Here is a 23,180-nt window from a genome sequence, read left to right as displayed (position 1 = left end):
ACACTAAGTCTGTGTGTTTTGGGGTACACTATGGTGTGTGTGTGTTGGAGGTGCACTATGGGTGTGAGTACTGAGGGTTCACTATGGTGTGTGTTGGAGGTTCACAATGGGTGTGTGTGCTGAGGGTGCACTATGGGTGTGTATGCTAAGGGTGCACTATGGCATCCCCATCTGCCAATCGCAAATTTTTCCAAGAGATACGACGACTACATTGGGATATCGTCACTTTAAAATAAACCTCAGCCTAAACATTCTATATAATTAGCGCCTCTGCCGATTTATAGACCCAATCTTCTTCCCCGGCTATTTTAACAGATTTTCAATGAACAATTCCTGTTATTAAAAGGTGTAAAACATCTGACAGATTACAGATATTAGGCAATCTTATTACAGAAGCACAGCGGAGCGATAAGACGCTACACTCTGGCCGCTTGTAAAATCATGGCTCGCTTTCAGCTAAACTTGTTCTGTAATGTTTTTTTTTTTCCAAAGAAAATAAGCAACTTTCCGCGGTCTCTGGGGAGGCTTTAATAATAAATGTGTTTTGCAATTAATATGTTTGGGCAGAGGATCGGAGACTTCTGGTTAATACTAATTAATGGTGACTTCCCTTGTCAGGACTGATAGGGCTTACATTAGCATGACCCGGGGCGTTCCTGGAGACTGGCAAGTGGAAAGCTACACATCAGCAGGAAGCGTTCACTTCAGCTTACGACAAGCCGATGTCCGCAACGCTGGCAATTGGAAATGACTTAGGAATGAAAAATGTTCTTACACAGCGGGATGTGTATGTATATGTAAACGGCAAGGAAAGACGAGACGGGTGATTAATTACCAAAGTAAAATCTCTTCTTTCTATCTATCTATCTATCTATCTATCTATCTCCTATCTATCTATCTATCTACCTATCATCTATCGTGTATGTGTGTATATATTGGTAGATACCAGTGCTACACATTCTTTGCTAACTGTATAAATATGAAACATTTAAGGTTCCTTGCACACATATAGTAAGTAGGTCCGGAACGTGCCCCCATATAGTATTAAAACATTTCTGGAGCATACAATAGTAGTTAAGCTCCTCTTTGCTTCCATATAGTACTTAGACCCCCTCTGTGTCCCCATATATTAGCTAAGCCAACTTTATGCTCAAAATTTACTAGTAAAACTCCCTCTGTGGCCCTGAATAGTTGTTAGACCCCATCTGCAACCCCAAATAGTAGTTAGGCCATTTATGTTCCTCCATATAGTAGTTAGGCCCACTTTGTGCTTTCATATAGTAGTTAGACCCCCTCTGTTCTCCCATGTAGTACTAAGGCTAAATCTTTGCTCCCATATAGTAGTTAGACCCCCTCTGTACCCCCCTATTGTAGTTCAGACAACTCTGTGCTCCCATATAGTAGCTAGGGACACTTTGTGCTCTCTACAGGTTGGCCCCCAGTAGATAGTATTCCCCATGTAGCAACCCCCAGACTAGTTAGTACCCCCAGTAAGTAGTAGTCCCTTGGTAGTTATCCAATCACCCTTCCCCCCCGTAAGGCATATCCTGTATATCATGTAGGTAATCGCCCTGTTTGTAGGCCCCCTTATGTAGTTATTCCCTGATTCTAGCCCATGTGGTAGTTGGCCCCTCAGTAAAAAAAAAAAATCTCAAATGTAGGTAGTTTTTCTGTAGGTAGCCCCCCCCCCAACATGTAGATACCCCCTGTAGTTCCTGTGGTAGTTGCCCCCCAGTAAACAATAACCTCAGTGTAGGTAATACCTATGTAGGACCCCCTCCCTTTTGTAGATACCCCTCCTGTAGGTAATCACCTTATGGGCAGCACCCCCTCCCTTTGTGATAGGTGAAACAAAAACAAATACCACCCTCTTCTCTTCCTTCTCATTCTACAGTGCATGAGTTACTCCACTTATGTGCCAGAGAGCTCTGGGGAACAAAGTGGCCTCCTATGAGCCAATGGCTCCTCGCTCTGTCAATCCCAGCGCCGCATCATTTAACTGTTAGCGCTCATTAGCACTCTGTCTATCTGTCTCACATGCAATATATAGGGAGAGCATGTGGTGTGTATGTAATACTCCTGCATGTGGGTATTGGATTATTAAGATACTAGTATTAGTATATATTACTAGAAGTAATAATAAGAAACTGGAGAGAGTCATACATGGGTCTGTTAGGCTCCGGATCCTTCTCTTTCTCTGTCCAAGAACTAAATGTGCCGTTTAGATAGTAATAAAATGTATCTAATGTTTTGTTGAATTGAACGTCCCAAGGTGAACCACGATCCGGATGGCACAATAATGCTTTTATACAGAGGACTCAATAGCTGGAGCCTTTATAGTCTGCATTAATAAGGGAAGAAATCGGAGGGCCGTTTTAAATACAGAATGGAGACAGACAGCTGAGGTCGGAGTCTTTCAGGTCGGAGCAGGCAGACTGTCAGTGAGTCACCGTGACTTTTACTCTGTGGAGTGCTGCAGCTTTTAAAGGTACTATCTGCTTGGGGAGCCATGGCCATCTGGGTTCTGCCTGATACCAAGGGCCAAGACCAAGAGCCAAGGGCCAAGACCAAGAGCGAATATGGTTTTTACCAGTTTAGGCTACTCACAGGTCTCTATGACATAATGACACAACATAGTATGACATAATAATAGATCTGGATTGTGCCTTTAATAGTCAGCCTTATTTATAGGAAAAAGCAATGTGGAAGCCACTTGGAGTCACGGATGAAAAACACGGTTAGCCAAAACGCAGTGTGAACCTCGCCTTATACCATAACTATTGGTCATTCTAAGATGATGCAATGCTGATGATGCAAACTTTTCCCAGTATTGTATCACTGGCTGTGAGAAGTATAAAAAGTACGTCTATATCTTGAAAATTAGAGCCAATTTCAAAATTTGAACATCATTTTCGATCTCAGCACCCCAAAATTAGTTAAGTTCAACTGTTTTCATGTCGGAACCTTTTTGGCTGTTGACCAGTGTTATCGTATAGCGTGTCCTAGAGAGATCAGGATATGTCCGCAGTCCCGTCTTGGGTGCAGATTTTGTTGGATAGAGAAGAGGCTCCGTTCATCTCGGTTACCGGTCGGATCACATGCGGAGCAGCACTATGTCTTTTTTTCATTTAATACGCTCAGAGTGAGGATATTTGCCGTGCATTATTTATTTCAAATATCTTCGGATAAGTTTCCGAAATAGCGACATAAATATTTGTGAATTTATTCAGCAACTCTTTATTATAGCCGGCGACTGCAAAGCATTTACTGTACAATGTAATAACAGCTGCTCCATATCAGCCGCAGCATTGCAGGATTGATGGCTAACCTGATATTCCACTGGGCTTTTAATATTTTGTTTTCTTCAAGGGAATTAAAACCAATGTCTCCATAGGAAGCTGGATATACTGTACACAGTGTAGTGTTTATGGGGGATTTCTCCTTCCCTCTCTTGGTTTCTGTTAATGTTCTCTTCTGAATATGGGTTCTTTCAGAGTTGTTTGCTTAAAGCCAATAAGATGTCTCACTCTTGGAATTCTCTTTCCCCTCTCACAGCATACTGTGCTCTCACACACTGTAGGATAGAGATTGTGGCTGCTACCCATACACTCTCCTCAACTCTCATAGCATGCAGACATACACACACACACACACACACACACACGGATAGAGTCTGCTGCTGCCTCCCATACACACTCTTCCCCTCTCACAGCATGCTGTGCTCTCACACACTGTAGAATAGAGACTGTAGCTGCTGCCTCCCTTAGACTCTCCTCCCCTCTCACAGCATGCTGGCTCATAAATACCCCGGGATAGAAACTGTGGCTGCCTTCCATGACCTCTTCTCCCCTCTGACAGCATGCTGTTTTACACACACTGTAAGATACAGACTGCGTCTTCCTCCCATACACTCTCCTACCCATACACTCTCCTCCCTTCTCACAGCATGCAGTCTCACACACACTATATTGTAGAGACTGTGGCTGCCTCTCTTATACTCTCCTGTAGAGATGGCTCTTATGAACCAAGATTTTTTTACTTACTTTGGTACTAAATCCAATTTTTTCCAAAGTTTGTAACCGTTTGTAAAGATGATGGTCGCACAATTTAATACACATAAAAAAATAAAAATAAAGGGTATGCTCATCTGCTCCTGCTGCCCTGGTGTCTTCCTATGGGTCTATGGTGTGTTTATCCGCCTCCAGCTGGCTCAGCCAATCAATGACTAAGACTGAACAATGTCGCAGCCAGTGATTGGCTGAGCAGGCTGTCACTCTCATGCCTGCTCAGCCAATCATTGGTCGCTTATTTATTCCCTTAAGGCTTTATATTCATTCCCCCCATCTTAACTGATGCCCATTAGCCTAATAGCCACTCAAGCTTTATTCACTCCTCCTAGTCTCATATTTAAATACTCTGTGTCTGATTCACGTCCTCTTATTCCTATATTCACACCCTCTCATCTTACATTATATCCCCTCAGACTCATATACACACCTCCCTGAGTCTGATTTAAGCCTACCCCTACATGCATGTCCTCTTTGAATGCGTCTTCTTGGGGAAAGTCATCAAGGTATTATTGTATCCATAGCTACAGACTACGAACAAATCCTGTGTAGTCAGAACCTGCCTTAGTAATAAAAATTATTCATTGAAACTGTTACCAAAGGAGCTGTATACACAAAACGAATGGTGATTTCGATCATAACTATTTTCATGGTTGCATTACTGTTCAGTTTAGATCCTTGAGAACATCAACGAGAAAAACATTTTTAGAGTGTATAAATTGCGCTGAGCCTCAAATGCTGTAAATATCTTTTCCTTTCTTTCGTTCTTCATGCTGACTCTGAAATCCAAACACAGTAAAAGTTCAGAGCCATTTTGTTCTTCTAAGAATCCAGCAATTTTTAGTCCATTTTCTTTAAATGCAGTGTGAAATAGCTTCTGTTCTTCACTTTGGTTTTGGATTAAAACAAGTAATTTGCGGTTTGGCCCGTCGCCCATTTCGACTGTCCAGATCACCAGCAAGTGAAAGTGACTGAGAGCATTACTTATGGCTCCCTAAAACCCTAATGGAGAAAGGCAATATGAATTTGTCAGCTGCGTTCCTGCTGACTTGCATATCTTGGCTGAAACTTACACTTTAATTGACCTGAGTCAGAACTCAAACCAGGTGACAGTCAGTCTGCGCATCACGGTAATCGCTACAGAAGAACACTCCCAAAAGTTTGCACTTAGGAAAAAAGTTGACCAGACTTTGTGATGAGTCTAATGTTTCATTCTGCAAGTTTTCAGGACTCTTTGGAGTGCAGTAAGACTGTGAGGTTTACAGAAATACAGAGTACTCCCTATCCCTAAGAAAATGTCCCTGCAGATGCTACAAAGAGTACTGTAAAATTAAAGGGGTATTTTATTCTCAACTAACATAGTTCTACTTGTAGGAACCATCAAGTTAAAAGGGTTTTCCACTTAAAATTTATTTGACCCCTACCAACAAGTATGAGATTTCGGGGGGCCCGACCTCTCCAGGTAGGCCCCCAGCTCCTTTGTTTTATGTCGGCACGTAACCTGCAGCTCCTTTCATTATCTATGGAGCCGCTGGAGAGAGATGAGTACAGCCCTCAGCTCTTTAAGTCAGCTTTGTAGAAAATAAATAAAAGCCATGGGTCATGTGTCGAGCTGTATTTGAAAGAAATAAGGCTCATTGACAGAAAATTGGTCACCGACCAATGTTCTGCTCTAAAAGCATTGGTCATCCGGGCCCACATAAATTGTCTAACACATAACTAATCTGCATGGGGGACTTAAAGGGAATCTTTCGACTGCAATTCACCTTCCAAACACCTAACACTTACAGATAGCTGTTAGATCAAGGAGACACATGGTACCTTTCATATATCTGTCTGTGCTTCCAGAAAATAAAAAAAAAACTATTTCTTTTGTCAAGTTAAAAGTGTCAAACAGGCTTTCTTGAGGTCCTTAACTGCAAAGGGTTATAACATTTCCCTACGCCTCCTCCCATCCTTCACCCTGCTGGGGGCTCAACTCAATCAAGCTCGGATAGGGATGGAAGGGGGAGTGAGAAGACATTCCAGCTTGCTGGAATTTGGAGCTTGGGAACTCCTCCTTGACGCTTTGCACATAAATAAAAGCAATATTCTATATTGTGGAAGCACAGACTGATATATGAAAGGTACCATGTGTCTCCTTGCCCTACCAGCTAACAATATAAGCAGTTTGGAATGTGTTTGCTGCTGACATATTACCTTGAGGTGTTGACCATTATAATTATGCAAATTTACATTTTAAGCCACACCTCATTTTATGGACGCACCATCTTCGATAACCTGCATTTTTTTTTTTATTTCTTTGGACCACTATAATATAATAACTTTGTATGCAAAACATAGCCATAGCAAATCTAGACCATAGAGGATCTCATTTATCCAGACATATCAGTCTCGGGATAACAGGATATAATGTGATACTTTGTATTCATTTCTCTACGTAAAGCTATCAGCCGTTTGTCAGAGCCCTTCTGATCAATGTTTCCGCGCGGCTTCCACGAGCCACAACTTAGGAGAGTCTTGCAGTAAATTAGGTTGTCTTGTCGAGCACAAGAACGAAATAGATTGGATGGAGGTTTCTATTAGCGATCCGGTAGCGTCCGTAACATACTGTATGGTACTGTAGGTGTATCCATTATTTTTGTAACCACTTGTGAAAAGTTCCCATGTTGTACAGTTACATGGCGACTAGAGTCTCGTTTACAAAGTCCAATGTGAGTCATACAAATTACTGTAAGAGTGGTTATTGTCTGCACCGAGGTGATCAAGACTGGCAAACCTCCAGACGTATGCAACAATGAATTGTATCCCATAGAGTCATCTTTGTATTAGGTTTGCATCACATGTATATATATTTTAGGTTTGTGCTCTTATTGGCCGCATACATTAAGAAAAAATTTTCTGCTTTTTTTTCTGGATTTTTCAGGATTAGACACCCATGGCTTCTTTCATTCAGAAACAGTGTTACGCCTATTTAGGAGTTAGGATGTATAATAATTCAGATCAGTGTTATTCTCTTGAATTGTGGTCAGGGGTGGCACTCTTTCTGAATTTTTATTTATTTGTTTATTTTGCTTCTCTCCTATGGGGCTGGCTCTGTGTCGTGAGAGCTGTAATGGAAATAAAGTGGAAGCGGAAAATAGAAATGCTCGAGTGCTCATTACTAGAGTCAAACATTTTTCAATTCTCGCGTGCTCGAAGTAACAAGCCCCATTAACATCAATAGGAGACATGAGCATTTAACCAGGTGTCCCAAACCAGAGGGTGCCTAGTTCACATATTGCATTTTTTTTTGTTCTAATTTTTGTATACTTTATTTACACATCCCTTTAAAGAATCAAATATGAAAAAAAATTTAAGAAAATAATGTAATAGGTTTCTGAAAAACATATTAGAACAGAAACATCTTGTAAAATGTTTTAAGCACATCATCTTGTATAACCTATACTGTGCAGCTGCTATAGTTAAAAGCTATAAAGCTGCCATACTTACCTGGCTTCTCCAGATGTGTTCAGGCGCTGGCTCTTGACCTCCCCTCAGTGACAGCCCACTCAGCCAATAATTGCGCTTTTCCATTGCACCCAGTAATTGACTGAGAGGACATCAGGAGGAATGTGGACAGGTAAGTATGGCTTCTTTTTTTTCTTTTTTACTGTGAAATTCCTTTAAACAGTTTAAGAAGTTTCTGTCAGTAGCAGGAATATTTAAAAAAGCACCGCGAGCACTCCAAGCATCCCAATGCTCGATCGAGCGCTATGATTGACAGAGCATGCTCGCTCAACACTAATGGAAGTACTGTTATAAATTTTTGGTCCTAATACAAAGTTCTTAAAGGTCCCTACCCAAAGCATGCGTGTGACTGCAAGCTCTACAGTTGCACCCCTGTCGAGAAACATCCAGGGTATGTGCACACTGTGGAATAGGTGAGGAATTGAAAAGAAAAGTTTTCTGCTTGAAATTCCTTGCCTATTCAGCTCTGGCACAAAATGAGCAGAATTCGAATACAAGCAGAATTCTAGCCCCATTGACTTCTAAAGTATTTCTCTAGCAGAAGCCACCCTAAAGGTTATGTCCACACTACGGATTCCTGGTGGATTTTGCAGCTCCCCCCACTCGCGGCTGGGTGCATCTCCACTGATCCCATAGGCTTCATTCTATAGTTTGTCAGATTAAGCCGTCCGTCTGAATAATGAGCGGGTTCATTGTTCGGGTAGGCGGTGGAATCTCTGGCGGGTGATCCACTGACAGAAAATCCAGCCACCCCCCCCCTCCCCCCTTGGGGGGGAAGCGAATCCGTGGCAAAAAATTCTGCTCGAAAATCCTTTAGTTTGAACAACAAAGCGAAAATCCCATCGAACTCCCATTGAGTTTATATTGTACAATGAATAAAGGATGAAAGGAGGCCCTCACCAGCAGTGTATTCAGACCATCCGGCTTTATTGCTATGCGCAGGGGGAGTGGGGGAGACAAGGTAGGTGACTGCAGTTTCGCGGCTTATTGCGGCTTTGACAAGGTTTTGAAGAGGGTTCGTCAAAGTGTCACTAAGCCGCGAAACTGTGGTTACCCACCTTGTCTCCCCCGCTCCCCCTGCGCACAGCAATAAAGCCGGATTTGTCTGAATACACTGCTGGTGAGTGCCTCCTTTTATCCTTTAGTCATTGTTCATACAGCATGTTTATTTCGGATTGAGCACCACCACATACTGGAACCAGCCTGAGATGGAGTGCCATCTAGTGGAGAGCCAGGCAGTGCCATCACTTTTTGTCTTTCTTGTTGGTCTGTTTATATTGTCCAGGTGAAATTTCAAGCGGAATCCGTGGGAAATAAAGAGCTAATTCTGCTTCAAATTTCTTGCCTATTCCTCAGTGTGCACATACCCTTAAGGAGTTTTCACTTACTGTCTGTATCTGTTTCTATCAAACTGTTTTTTAAAAACTTTCTACAGTATATTCAGGATTTAAAAAAAAAGATGCATAATAAATAAATAAATAATATTTAAATAAACTTAAAAAAAAATAATTAAAAAATCTAACCGAAATTCGTTTTTTTTTCTTCTTCTTGCAATGGCTCACCCAAAATAGATCTTTAAGGAGCTTTTTATCCCTATACAAAAGGCAAATAAGCCAATAACCGCTCTGCCCCTTGTAGACACTTTGATTAATTTACTCTGAATGCAATTAGTAAAACGAGGGAGGAAATGTCATATTTACAGATTTATTCTGAACTTAAAGCGGCACCAAACTTGGCTTTAAGATGGCATTGTAGCAAAAGTAAAATGATTATAGCCGAGCATTATGGTCATTAGAGGCCTCCAGATTAGCCCTTATTATGTCATCTGAATCATGTTACTGCTAGATTAACCTTGCAGAGGGAGTCTTAAAGTCTACAGACATTTACACTAAAGACATTAAAACTGCTATGAATGAGAAAAATGAAGCGCAAAGATTTTTTTTTTTCCCTTTCCTTTTTTTTTTGTATCTAGTTTTTATTGCGAGAAAATTGGGAAATGTGTACAGCCAGTAGCTGAATGGACATCATTTTTTTAATACTCGGCATATTAACTTTTATTACGATTTCTCGCCGTCTCTTTTAAAAGAAAGCCCATAGAACATCATTAAAATGACAAGAAGAAAAAAATGCTTTATTTTATGAGATTTATTGTCCGATTCAGGTTTACGCTCTCATATCATTATGGTAATGTAATTTTGGCCGTGACTTGAAATGTCACGGGCGGCTTAGACCTTATCTGAATGTTGCAAACATAGGAAATCAATGGACCCTTTAGCTCTAACTTTGTTTATTACTGGTATTATCAAAGTTATACCCGTACTGTCTGCTGATTTATAGGGCCCCTTTCTATAGAGATGCACAATCCATATCCCCGACTCGTTTCTGATTTCGACTTTACATTGTTATGTACATTTTGTTCATATTTCATAACTGAACGTTGCTGTTTACTTAAAGGGTATGTAATCATTTTTGGTTTATTTTGTTCCAGTGCATCTGAAAATGAGGAAACTTTACAATACAAATGAAATAAACTTTAACTTGACATTTACTGCAATACACACCATGATGCAGCAAACTTTACCTTGATATTTGACATGTAACATACCATCTAAAGTGTTTGGTATGTAATGCATTAAAGGGATATTCTTATCTGGCTGATTCAGCTCGGCATTCACTTCCTGGCTTAGTGAGGAGAGGATGGGAGAAAGTGATGCCAAGCTGAATCAGCTCGGCATTGCTGCTCCTCTCACTAAGATAAAACACACCTTCAAGGAAAATCCACAAGCCCTGGAGACATGTGTTTTCTCAGAGGGAGACATAGAAGCCGGACAAAGCATACTTACCAGATCCCAAAGATACCGGTCACCGAGTGATGTCACAGCTCAGACACCTTTCACAGAACGGAGAGCAGCGGTTGATAACCTACACAATGAGCTGTCAACTCTAGGGTAAGAAAAGAGGAACAAAATGCTGAAGTAAATGATATTGTTAATGAAAAGCATTTGCAAAATTGCTTACTTACTTGCATTATTTATATATGAAAAATTAAAACGGAGATAAGGAGATAAAAGGAGATAAGATTGCCCCTTTAAATTTATAGTTAAAGTTTGCTACATCATGATGTGTAGTGCAATAAATAGCATTTTGCTACATGTGTAGTTGGAATTGATACAGAAGGGGGTGAAGATGGCCATACACCTTCAACAATCGACAGGCGGACGATTGTTTGGCCCATGTCCTTCCCATACACAGGGATGATCAGCATAGCCGAGCATTCCGGTGTTCTCTATAGGGAGGGGTAAGCCATAGTGAGAGAGCTCTGACTGCGGCTTATCTCTCTCTCTGTCTGTCTGAACCTCAAGCACATTCGGGTTTGTCTGAACCCAAGTTCAAGCTGGATGCAGCCCTAAGGCTGCCTGAAAAACCTGCCAGGACTCTCTAAGGCTACAATGTCTTCAACCACTGGTAAAGTTTCTCTTGATTTGGGCCTATGTACTTTGCACTGAGCAAGACGCATGCACTGCCTGTCTTCTGCTTAAAGGAGAAGTCTCAACAACTATGAAATCTGCAAGTAGACGGGGTGGGGTTGAAAATAACAGGAAAGTTAACTTACCTATCCTTTTAGAAAGAAAATTATTAGAATACGCCAACTCTATGATGTCCTGGTACTTATGGAGGAGATCCAGCTGAAGGTAGAGTATTACAAATCATGATCTCTGGGAGAAAGTATGCAAACTCACTCTCTTCCTGAAAGGAGAGAACTCACTCTCTAGTGTCATGGCCTGGAAGGCACCAAGCCTTCATCTGCATCTTGTGTTTTATCAAATTCATTCATGTAGCCAAGCAATACCCTGCTCTGTACTGACCAGGGACCCCTAAATAATTAATAGATGGGTGTTCTCGAGGTCTCAAGGGACCCTCATGGGTGGACCTCCTGCGATCATCTCCCTATTCCCCATCCTCTGGATAGGGGATAGCTTTCTGAGATGGGAATACCCCCTATAACAGAGCCCCACCTACCAAAGGTCTATTGACTATACTGGTGTCCCCTTATGTGTCTAAGTCCCTTAGTATGACTACAATTTCTGCACCTCTTGTAGTCAGAAACCTTTTAAACATGGTGATAACATTTAAGAAAGAAACAGGAAATTAAAGGTACATTTACTAGAAACAACAATGTTTTATAGCTCTTTGCTCTTTACAGTAAGCCGCTTAATAATTTAGTTCCATTTTCTCAATTTCCTACTAAATCTTTTTCAGCCTGAAATGTTATTGCTGGGATAATTTTACTCAATTTTGTTCCTTTGTATAATTTATGTTAGGAAACAGTTTTTTATTCTAAAAAAGAAAATACTGGCGTGGGTTTTCATATATCTTATGACAAGGCCTATGCGCAGATCCCAAACAGCATGGCCGCACATATGTACTGTGGCTACACACTCACAAAGGCGCTATATCTCTCATACTGTACATTATTAGAAATCCTTTAAGGAAATACCATTAAGCTATGGCTGTACAATCATATGCACTTAATAGTTTGAAACCTCATATTAAATGGATTGTCAGGTTTAGAAAATCCAATTTCATTGTCTATGGGAGTACTGAAGATATCCTTCTACAATGCTTGGATTTCTTTGGAACTATACATAATAAATGGAACAGTTGTTAAGGAGCTATCAGCAGGTTAGACAAATAAAGGTCTATTCCACCCAAAAGCTTAAAAATATATTGCTCCTAAACCTACTGTACCTGATCTTACTCACTAAGTCTCCCTGAGTATTTGAGCCATATCTCATCTGTGTAGCTGCCGCCGTTCCTGAGTCTTTCTAAAAGCAGGTCTATATCCAAGATGACGCTGGCCAGGAAACTACATTTCCCAGCATCCATTGGACTTTAGAGCAAAACTGTCAAGTATCTGCCCATCGCTGGCTTAATCTGCTTCTGCTTAACACAGTAAACAAAATCCATCCTTCCCTTCTTCCTTCTTTGCTTCCTTCCTTTCTTCCCTCTCAAATATAGGAGACAGAGAGAAAGAGAGTAATGAAACAACTATGTCTCCTTTCCCCTATACTGCTCAGGAGGCTGTCCCTGTTCTGTTGTTTTCCGCCCCTTGGCCAAGTGCTCACTGATTCGTGTGATGTCATACAGCTTGCTTGGCAACAGAAGAGACAGAGATCAAGTGACTTTGGTCTCAGAAGGGAGAGAGAGAACAGAGGAGCCGAGATATAGTGGAGCAGGAAGTGAGGCTTTTCTGCAGCTTCAGGCCACAACTCCATTGTGTGCAAAGGGGAGTTCTGATGCGGGCGCATACGGATGTGCCCGCATCAGAACTCAGCAGCGCTAAGGATGATCTTTTCTGACACCAGCCGTTTCGTGACCCAGGCGGGTCACGGAACGGTCGGTCTCTTACAGCGTCTGAACATAGCCCTAGGGTGTGAATTAGGATGTGCTGCAGACAAACAGACCAATTCATGTAGTAGAAACCTATTACAAACAAGCTTAGATTATGGGTGGGGATTGAACAGGGTTAAATCTTTCTTAAGTGGAGTACCCTAATAATACATCCCATATAATTATCCCATAAAAGAAAATCAATTGAGATATAAATTACTTACCATTTTTATCTATTGATTTATTTCTTTCTTATATTTTTTTATAGTCTGTAAGTCATCTTCTATCCCTCTCGTCATCCAATCTCGAGATCCCGTTTTAGCTGAATCCTAAGTTCAGCGTTCTTTCTCTTAACAAATTGCTTTCTTGTCTAATTTTTCATGTTTTCAGCATCATGTCTTCATTAGATGTGAAGTGGTCTCATTATATAATGATTGGAAATGTCACTATGTAATAATAGGTTCTGAAATCTGATCAAAATTGCCGGGTGACGCGCATGGAAATCACTTAGATGTCTCTTGGACTTGTGCCAAGGGAGAATAAACTTGGGTTGTTTCATTACACTCCACTAAAATGACTGTAAGTCTATCAAGCTCAGTTGGCGGTGGTACTGTACTAGGGGGGTTGGCATTGCCTATGGGCGGGAGACGGAAGGATCATTTAACAACATTACTTACTGTACAATGGAAATGTAATTGAAAGATGAATGCCGTTATCTCTTGCTCCCAAGTACAGTGCTTCTCGTAAGGTCCTGATTTACTAGTTATGTATTATTTAGCATGCTTACAGTGACATAAAAAGGGAGATGTAGTAAAAGGAACCGGCTCTCACTTGTGAATTAGCTGGTAAAAAATATTTACTCACTAAGCAAAGTACAATGTCAATTGTGACGCGTTTCGGCTACAAGTGACCCATTTTCAAAAACATATATGCATTTCGAAATGTGTCACAATTTACGTTGCACAATACTTACTTTGAGAGTAAACATTTCTTCAGCTAGTGCACAAGTGAGTGCAACAAGCCGCAAGAGGAAGTGCCAACCAGACTAATATATATATAACCAGACAAAAATATATTAAAAATGCCCTCTTTCATTTTTCTCACCCTCTTAATTACCCTGGGGTCAAATTTCCATCCCTTATACTAGCAATTTAATCCCCCTTAAAGAGTCCAACTTCTTGCCATACCCAGGGTGGGGGCTGCAAAGAAAGCCTCTGAAAAATGAAAGCTGCAATCTGGTTACTATGGGCAAGTGCTCAACTGATCCTTTGATCAAGATTTAATAAATCTTCTCCCTATTGTTAAAATACAGGAAATGAGAATAGGTCATTCCAACACGTGATCAAAAGAGCCAATTACTGGCCGTAGCCACGATAAATAGATGTTACTGGTATCATCGCCATGGCTATGGCTCAAATATATATATTTTTTTTAAAATAAATTAAACATATTTAAATTAAGCAAAAAATACTTTAAATAACCTACCCAATTTTTCACTCTTTAAAGTACATGCCACCTCTTTCCTTTCTTTTTGGCTCAGTACAGATGTGTCCACCCTTACCTTTCCTCTTGACTCAATACAGATGTGTCCACCCTTACCTTTCCTCTTGCCTCAATACAGATGTGTCCGCCCTTACCTTTACTTTCGGCTCAGTACAGATGTGACTACCCTGACCTTTCTTCTTGGCTCAGTACAAATGTGTCCACCCTTACCTTTCCTCTTGGCTCAATACAGATGTGTTCACCATTATCTTTCCTCTTGGCTCAGTATAGATGTTCCCACCTTGGTCTTTCCTTTTGGCTCAGTACAGATGTGTCCATCCTTACCTTTCCTCTTTGCTCAGTACAGATTTGTCCACCGTTAAAAATTAAACGTAAGTCTGAATCCTTGAAATTTTTTCCCAAATTTTTTTGCCTCATTGTGCCTTTGTAATTTGTACTTTTTATTCATTTTTTAAGCCATCTACCTAAAATCTACACTCATTTGTGAGATTACAATCTGCACTAAGTTTTAAGTAGCCTTCATTTTACTCCTTCATACACACAATCAATATTTCTGTTTCCTCTAGCCTGTTTTTATGATTATAGGGTATTAAAACGCCTACATTCCCTTCCACAGTAATACAGATGATTTTTGCATTCGTTTTACTTCATTTTGGTAGCTGTTGGCTCCATTAAGCACATTAGTCGCTCGCGTATTACCAAGACTAGTTAATTATTATAATGCAGTCTAGGCTTTTAGATAGGAGACAGGCTTCATTAACAGGAACTCTACAAGGGAGCATTGGCTACAAGTGGCAGAGATAAGAGGCCGTTATTAATTCTAATAGGAGAAAATTATAACATTTTTTTAGAGGATTTATGGGGTGATACTTTATATACTGATTTTTGCTTCACTTGTTCAATTTTAAAAGACGTCCAAAGATGGAAAAATATTGGATAGATCCACCTCGAAAATGTCAACGCTGATAATTTTCTTTAACAAAAATGTAAAAATTTTAATGGCTGAAAAGCATACCTAACAACACGGTGAAGAGCATTGTCTATGGGATTTTAACAGTGATTTTAAAAGTGCTTTTATGGATTTTTTTTTAATTATTAAACATTTTCTACACATGTCGGTGCCCTATCTTGTACATCTTTGTAGCACAAAATTATCCTTAGTTATTTGTTGTACAATCTACGGAAAGGTTAAGTATTGTAATGATTTTAAGTAAAAATGGAATTTAAAGGGATAATCCAGAGAGCTATTATTATTATTATTGTTATTGTTGTTGTTGTTGTTGTTATTGTTATTATTATTATTATTATTATTATTATTATATTTTTCCTTTAACCCATAGCTGCACCAGGACATTACTGAACGTCCTCGCGCGGCGACCCCCCTCTGAACTACCGCGATCCCGGGAGCCGCATGTAGCCCGGGATTGCGGCTATTAGCGGGCATGGTCCGATCGCCGTGCCCGCTAATTAAGTACTTAGAAGCAGCTGTCAAAGTTGACAGCTGCTTCTAAATACTTGCTCATCTCCATCCCTGGTGGTCTAGTGGGGGTATCGCCCCCCCGCGGCACGATTGCGGGGGGTGCGATCCCCGCATCCATCCCGGGCCGGGGTCTGCTCCGTAATGGCGCTGATCCCGGCTCGGCATTCTATTGCTTTCGGCTGCAGCAACCAAAAGCAATAGAACACCGATCTCATGGATTCATGCAGTATAACTATACTGCAGAGATCTCTATGAGAAATCAGAGTGCATATACTAGAAGTCCCCCAGGGGGAATAACCCTAACCCCAGGGGGGAATAACCCTAACCCCAGGGGAGAATAACCCTAACCCCAGGGGGGCTTCTAGTATATGTGTAAAGTAAAAGAAAAATTTATTTTTAATAACACAAAATCCCCTCCCCCTAATAAAAGTCTGAATCACCCCCCTTTCCCCATTTTATAAATAAAAATAAATAAATACATAAATAAATAAACATGTTTGCTATTGCCGCGTGCGTAATCGCCCGAACTATTAATTAATCACATTCCTGATCTCACACGGTAAACGGCGTCAGCACAAAAAAATCCCAAAGTGCAAAATTGTGCATTGTTGGTCACATCAAATGCAGAATAAGTGTAATAAAAAGCGATCAAAAAGTCGTATATGCGCAATCAAGGTACCGATAGAAAGAACATATCATGGCGCAAAAAATGACACCTGACACAGCCCCATAGACCAAAGGATAAAAGCGCTATAAGCCTGGGAATGGAGCGATTTTAAGAAACATATATTTTCTTTAAAAGATTTTAAATTTTTACAAGCCATCAAATCAAATAAATGTTATACATGTTACATATCATTGTAATCGTAACAACTTAAGGAATATATATAACGAGTATATCAGTTTTACCCTAGGGCGAACGGAGTAAAAACAAACCCCCCCAAATAAAAAAAAACAAACATTTTTTTTTTCAATTTCACCACACATATAATTTTTTTCTGGTTTCCTGGCACATTTTAGGCAAAAATTACATCTGCCATAGCAAAGTACAATTAGTTACGCAAAAAATAAGGGCTCATTTGGGTCTCTAGGTGGAAAAATGCAGGCGCTATGGCCTTATATACACCAGAAGGAAAAAAAGAAAGCGCAAAAATTAAAACTGGCTGTGTCCCCTAAGGGTTAATAAACTGTGTAATCTAACTTCATAAAAGAAAATGTTTTTTTTTTTTTTTTTTTTTTTTATTTACTATTATACGTTGAGTGGCAGCAGTAAGGGGTTACATGAGTCTCTCTGCTGCCACCAAAGTTTGTGTCAAGAACAATACACAAGTGAAGACTATGGTTATTAATACTAGTAGGTGCATGCAGCAGCCCTGCAAAATGAGCTGTGATCTTAATTTTGTTAAAATTTGTTTTGTTTTTTTTTGTTTCTCAAATCAACTGGTGACAGGTATATGTAAAGTTATATAGATTTTTAATTTATTTAAAAATCTTAAAGGATTTGTCCAGTGAAAATCTTTATTTTAAATGAACTGGTGACAGAAAGTTATATAGATTTGTGATTTACTTCTATTAAAAAACTCAAGTCTTCCCATACTTATTAGCTGCTGTATGTCCTGCAGGAAATGTTGTTTTATTTTCAGTCAGGCACAGTACTCTCTGCTGCCACCTCTGGCCAAGACAGGAACTGTCCAGAGCAGGAGAGGTTTTCTATGAGGATTTCCATAGAAAACCTCTCCTGCTCTGGACAGTTCCTGTCTCGGCCAGAGATGTCAGCAGAGAGTACTGTGCCTGACTGAAAATAAAACATTTCCTGCAGGACATACAGCAGCTAATAAGTATGGGAAGACTTAAGTTTTTTAATAGAAGTAAATCACAAATCTATGTAACTTTCTAACACTAGTTAATTTTAGAGAATACATTTTGGAATGTTCCCATGACACTCCAGCCAATCCCTGACCTTAGTGTTCACATGCTGTACAACTGAAAATAGACCATTGAGTCCAATGAATGGCTACAAAATTATATGACCAATATACAGAATGTTTTTACCTCGAAGGCCCTTTTTAATGAATTACCAGGGAGCAGGGAGGAGAACAGCCAATGTATAAATGATGGGCAGTTTACCCACATGTGATAATCATGATATAGTCCCACCCCACCATGTCAATTAATGCCTTTAAGTCAGGTAACAAAATATGGGTCTGAGATGACAGCAGGCTAGGAATGGGCTGTTAGGGAGCGAGGAAAGAACATATCTTTCCTGCTCCCCAGGTAACCCTTAAAACTTGATTTTTGGAGTACAAACTGCTGGCAGATATAAAGAGGTAAAATTACAAAGTAAGTGTAACTGCCTGTGCCCATATAACATTAAAAAACAAACAAACAACTACTTGATTCCACTGGTGACAAGTGTCAAAGAGGCGTGTATTTGTCTCTGAAGAGTCCCTGTGATGCAATAACTCTTGGGGGACATGTATTAAGGTGCGTATCGGCGGAAAGTGCCGATTTGCGTATTACTTTAATCGCAAATGGCCGATTTGCGAATAAAATATTTGCATATCAGCACTTTCCGCCAGGTACGCCGGGGGTGTGTGGAGGGGGCAGAACAGGGGGCACGGACTCAGAGTTCGCGCGATTTATCTTTTGCTCCGGCAAAACATACGCCGAAAACCTACTCCACTTTTCAGGTGGCGTAGGTTTTCTGCCGTGCGCACCGACGTGCACAGGATTTATGTAGAAGCAGTACGCCTCTACATAAATCTCCGTAGCGCCGGAGATGCGGGGACATTTATAAGTCCGGCGTAAAAAACGTCGGACTTAATAAATGTCCCCCTTAGTTTTCAATCACCCAACCACAAATGGGGTTGGACTTTCCTGACTTTAACATATGTGTCATCAAACAAGGCAGGGACTAATGGTGCGTTTACACAGACAGATTTATCTGACAGATTTTGAAAGCCAAAGCCAGGAATGGATTTGAAAAGAGATGAAATCTCAGTCTTTCCTTTATGACCTGTTCTCTGCATATAGTCTGTTCCTGGCTTTGGCTTCAAAAATCTGTCAGATAAATCTCTCTGTGTAAACGCACCATAAGAGCAGAGAATTGTTGCAGCCTATTGGCCCTTTAAAGGCAAAGCCACACCTCTTTGACACTTGCCATCAGTTTAAAGTGTTTTTTTTTTTTTAGTCCTCTAGTCCTGAGTATTTCCTACCTGCCAGCAGTTTGCACTCCAGTTCTGACCTTTTACATACATACATTGCTCTCTCTTTTTTTTTTTTTTTTTTTATAGCAATGACTGCATATAAAGCTTTTATTGTATTCTACAGAAAAGCAATTAGACCCTGTAGGAATTATAAGTGTTGATTACTGAAAAAAAAAAAAAGAACAAAAATGAGTTCCCTAATGGATAACTGAGTGTAAAACACATTTCTTAGTATCTATTGTGATCATGTTGGCAGCCGGGGAAAGCTAATTGGTAGCTTGGTTAGTTGAGATTTAAGTGATTAATTAACAATAATTGCATTTTTAGAAGACTACCTCTTACCACCGAACACAGAGAAACGCAAACAGTGCACAGTACTTAAGGGGATCTCTTTAGCTTTTTTTCTTCTTTTTTTTTCTTTCAAATGTAAAAAACCATTATGAGTTATTATGCAATCTGAGAACAGCATGGTTACAATTATAGGACTACAGTACATCATTTTGCTTTATTACTTTAGTAATATTCTGATGTCGTTTACCAAGTCGGAACATAAACTCAAATTGTCAGGCCCAAAGTTATTTCACTTTCCCGAAAATTAAATTATATAGTATATTGTATATTGTTGTTGTTTTTTTTTTTTTTGTTGTATGTTGTTTCTGTGTTGAAAGACACAGCTTGTAGATGTTGGTCGCTCAGGTTGTGGACGTTGGTTACTCAGGTTGTGGACGTTGGTCTAGGTCTATGGGAAAAAAGAGAGAGCAAAGATTATAATTGAATGCCACTATGGTGCCAACTAGCGATGATTGAATGCTCAAGTCGATCGTTCAGTATTTGAATACTGGTGGCTGAAGAAGTTGGATACTGCCCCAGCCATAGGCTATAGCCATGTTTTCCCTTACTCCCTAGTCACTGGCAAATGTGATCAGACTTAAGCATGCTCGAGTTACACTAATCTCTAGTGCCAACCTTCGCCATCCAAGCAACAAGGGCTTGTTTTCTTTTACCGCCATACTCATTAGATATGTATCGGCTATTTTGGTAGGACCAGCTGACTATCTTATGTGAAGAAGACATCAGGTGGATCAGATTTCAAGTACTTGAACCTATTGTACATGGAGAGATTAGCCACCACCTCCATTGCCAATACTTAGCATCCAACAAGCCCCCTCTTTCCTTCTGTCACCAAGCCGATGGTATTGCAATGACATAGCAACTAGTGTTGAGAAGACTCGATGAAACTATCTGTGTTCGTCATTTTCTCTGAACCCAAACGCTCAGTATTTGATTACCAGTGTCTGGAGAAGTTGGGCGCCACCCTAGGGAGAAATGGAAAACATACAGTCTATACAGACTATGGCTGTACCCATGTTTTCCTAGAAGCCCCATCCAACTTCTTTAAGACATGGATATCAAATGCTGAGCATTCAAGTTTGGAGAAGTTGACAAACCTGGAGAGTTCCTTGAGTCTGCTTAATACTAATAGAAACATGATGCACATTGATGATGTCATCAAGGTCTATATTTTGCCTCCAGGTTCCTCTATCTCTGTCAATGTGTTTGGGGTCATAACAGATGTAATGAGTAAGTACAGCCCCATCATCTTCCACTGAGCTTTTCTATCTTCCAGTTCCTATGATGTCACGGCCCCACAGGAGCTTCCACTAAACCAATCCTTAATTGAGGTGGGACACCTTTGTAGCCACTGAATGGGTTCGCAGTTCTTGTGGTATTGGGAAACATTACATTTGCCTCACGCCTTGTTGCCCTAAATTTTTTTATTCTTATTTTGCCCAGACAACCCCATTTAACTCTTTGACACTTGAGTTCTTGGCTTCTGTACAGACTCTGACTCCTTCCCGATCCTCTGCTATGCTCTCCAGGTTAAGACCATTTGCTTTTCCCTAATTATGATGCCAGCCTGTTCCAATACTCGCTTCCAGTCCAGCTTTTTTGCAGCTGCCGGTGACCAAAGACAATTTTGGAGATGGCAACAAACCTTCTTGAGGGTCAAGGATAAAGATCTTGTGCTCCCTTGTGTTCCTTTTTAAGGTAAAATAGGATGGTCATTTTATAGAGCAGGGCAGGGGAACCTTTGGCCTTCTAGATGTTGCAGGACTTCAATTCCCAAGTATGTATTGCCAAAGCGTTGACCAACTAGGCATGATGGAGTTTTACAGAAGATTGAGGGCCACAAGTTCTTCTTCTCTGGTACCAATGGTCCACTTACCGTACCTGGGATATGATATGCACATCCCCTGACAATGTAGTTCCTGTGGACATAGGGAATCCACCAAAGGAACCAAAGAGTTGACACCTTAGCTGTGCAAAGTCCTCATTGTAGCCTCACAGTTTGCCTGTATGTTACATCTCCTATTGCAATAAAGGACAATTATGAGAGATGTTTTTATAGTGACAGTGGTCTCCCCATTTACCGGGGCTCTGTACATGAATGGTGTCCATCCCTGGAGGATATGCTCAAATGGTCTAAAATGACAAAAACAGCTATTAAATTCATTCCAGAACGCCCTGCTTTATCCTATAGACTTAGTATGGCTTCACTTCTATTGGATATCTAATGGGGTAATGGAGAGTGGATGTATGCAAAGTTAAATGAACTGTCTAATGGCTTCATGTCCTGACATGGTCTACAGCTAGTTGATTGATGATCTGCTATTCAGGCTTTATAAACTTAAAGTGGATTTGTCAGATCTTTTATGCTGTCTTAGCTCTCCAACTGAGAATGCCCAAAACAAAAAGAAATATGCCCTCTGAGATAGAATTAATAGCATTAGTGTCACATAGTTTTTTATTTTATTCATAGATACTGAAACATTTTGTAGATTACTCTTACGTGGTGTGACATCACTGTGTATTATCTCCTGTACTGTGACATCACTGTGTGTATTATCCCCTGTACTGTGACATCACTGTGTGTATTATCCCTGTACTGTGACATCACTGTGTGTATTATCCCTGTACTGTGACATCACTGTGTGTATTATCCCCTGTACTGTGACATCAGTGTGTATTATCCCTGTACTGTGACATCACTGTGTGTATTATCCCTGTACTGTGACATCACTGTGTGTATTATCCCTGTACTGTGACATCACTGTGTGTATTATCCCTGTACTATGACATCACTGTGTGTAGTATCCCTGTACTGTGACATCACTGTGTGTAGTATCCCTGTACTGTGACATCACTGTGTATTATTCCTGTACTGTGACATCACTGTGTGTATTATCCCTGTACTGTGACATCACTGTGTGTATTATCCCTGTACTATGACATCACTGTTATCCCTGTACTATGACATCACTGTGTATTATCCATGTACTGTGACATCACAGTGTGTATTATCCCTGTACTGTGACATCTGTGTATTATCCCTGTACTGTGACATCACTGTGTGTATTATCCCTGTACTGTGAAATCACTGTGCGTATTATCTCTGTACTGTGACATCACTGTATTATCCCTGTACTGTGACATCACTGTGTATTATCCCTGTGCTGTGACATCTGTGTATTATCCCTGTACTGTGACATCACTGTGTGTATTATCCCTGTACTGTGACATCACTGTGCGTATTATCCCTGTACTGTGACATCACTGTGTGTATTATCTCTGTACTGTGACATCACTGTGTGTATTATCCCTGTACTGTGACATCACTGTGTATATTATCCCTGTACTGTGACATCACTGTGTGTATTATCCCCCCTGTACTGTGACATCACTGTGCGTATTATCCCTGTACTGTGACATCACTGCGTATTATCTCTGTACTGTGACATCACTGTGTGTATTATCCCTGTACTGTGACATCTGTGTATTATCCCTGTACTGTGACATCACTGTGTGTATTATCCCTGTACTATGACATCACTATGTATTATCCCCGTACTGTGACATCACTGTGTGTATTTTCCCTGTACTATGACATCACTATGTCTGTCAGGCTGTAGAGCTTTACAAACTATTAACCCCAAAACTAGAAACGCGCCCATAAAGACCTAT

General features: G+C 40.4%; 1 protein-coding gene across 3 annotated transcripts in view; it reads left to right on the top strand.

The window, feature by feature from the left end:
- Window positions 1-23,180, top strand: part of CNTN5 (contactin 5) — a 948,473-nt gene that overhangs the window by 109,074 nt on the left and 816,219 nt on the right. For 2 of the 3 annotated variants that reach the window (XM_069969611.1, XM_069969613.1), the window contains exon 1: window positions 2,409-2,488. The exons of the other annotated variant lie outside the window; for it this stretch is intronic. The gene's annotated coding sequence lies outside the window, so the exon portion shown is untranslated. Of the gene's footprint in view, window positions 1-2,408; window positions 2,489-23,180 lie in introns of those variants that run through there. 3 annotated transcript variants of the gene reach the window in all.

Source organism: Dendropsophus ebraccatus, chromosome 5, assembly GCF_027789765.1.
Source record: "Dendropsophus ebraccatus isolate aDenEbr1 chromosome 5, aDenEbr1.pat, whole genome shotgun sequence".
Taxonomy (NCBI): Eukaryota; Metazoa; Chordata; class Amphibia; order Anura; family Hylidae; genus Dendropsophus; species Dendropsophus ebraccatus.
This window is presented reverse-complemented; position numbering and strand designations above follow the sequence as displayed.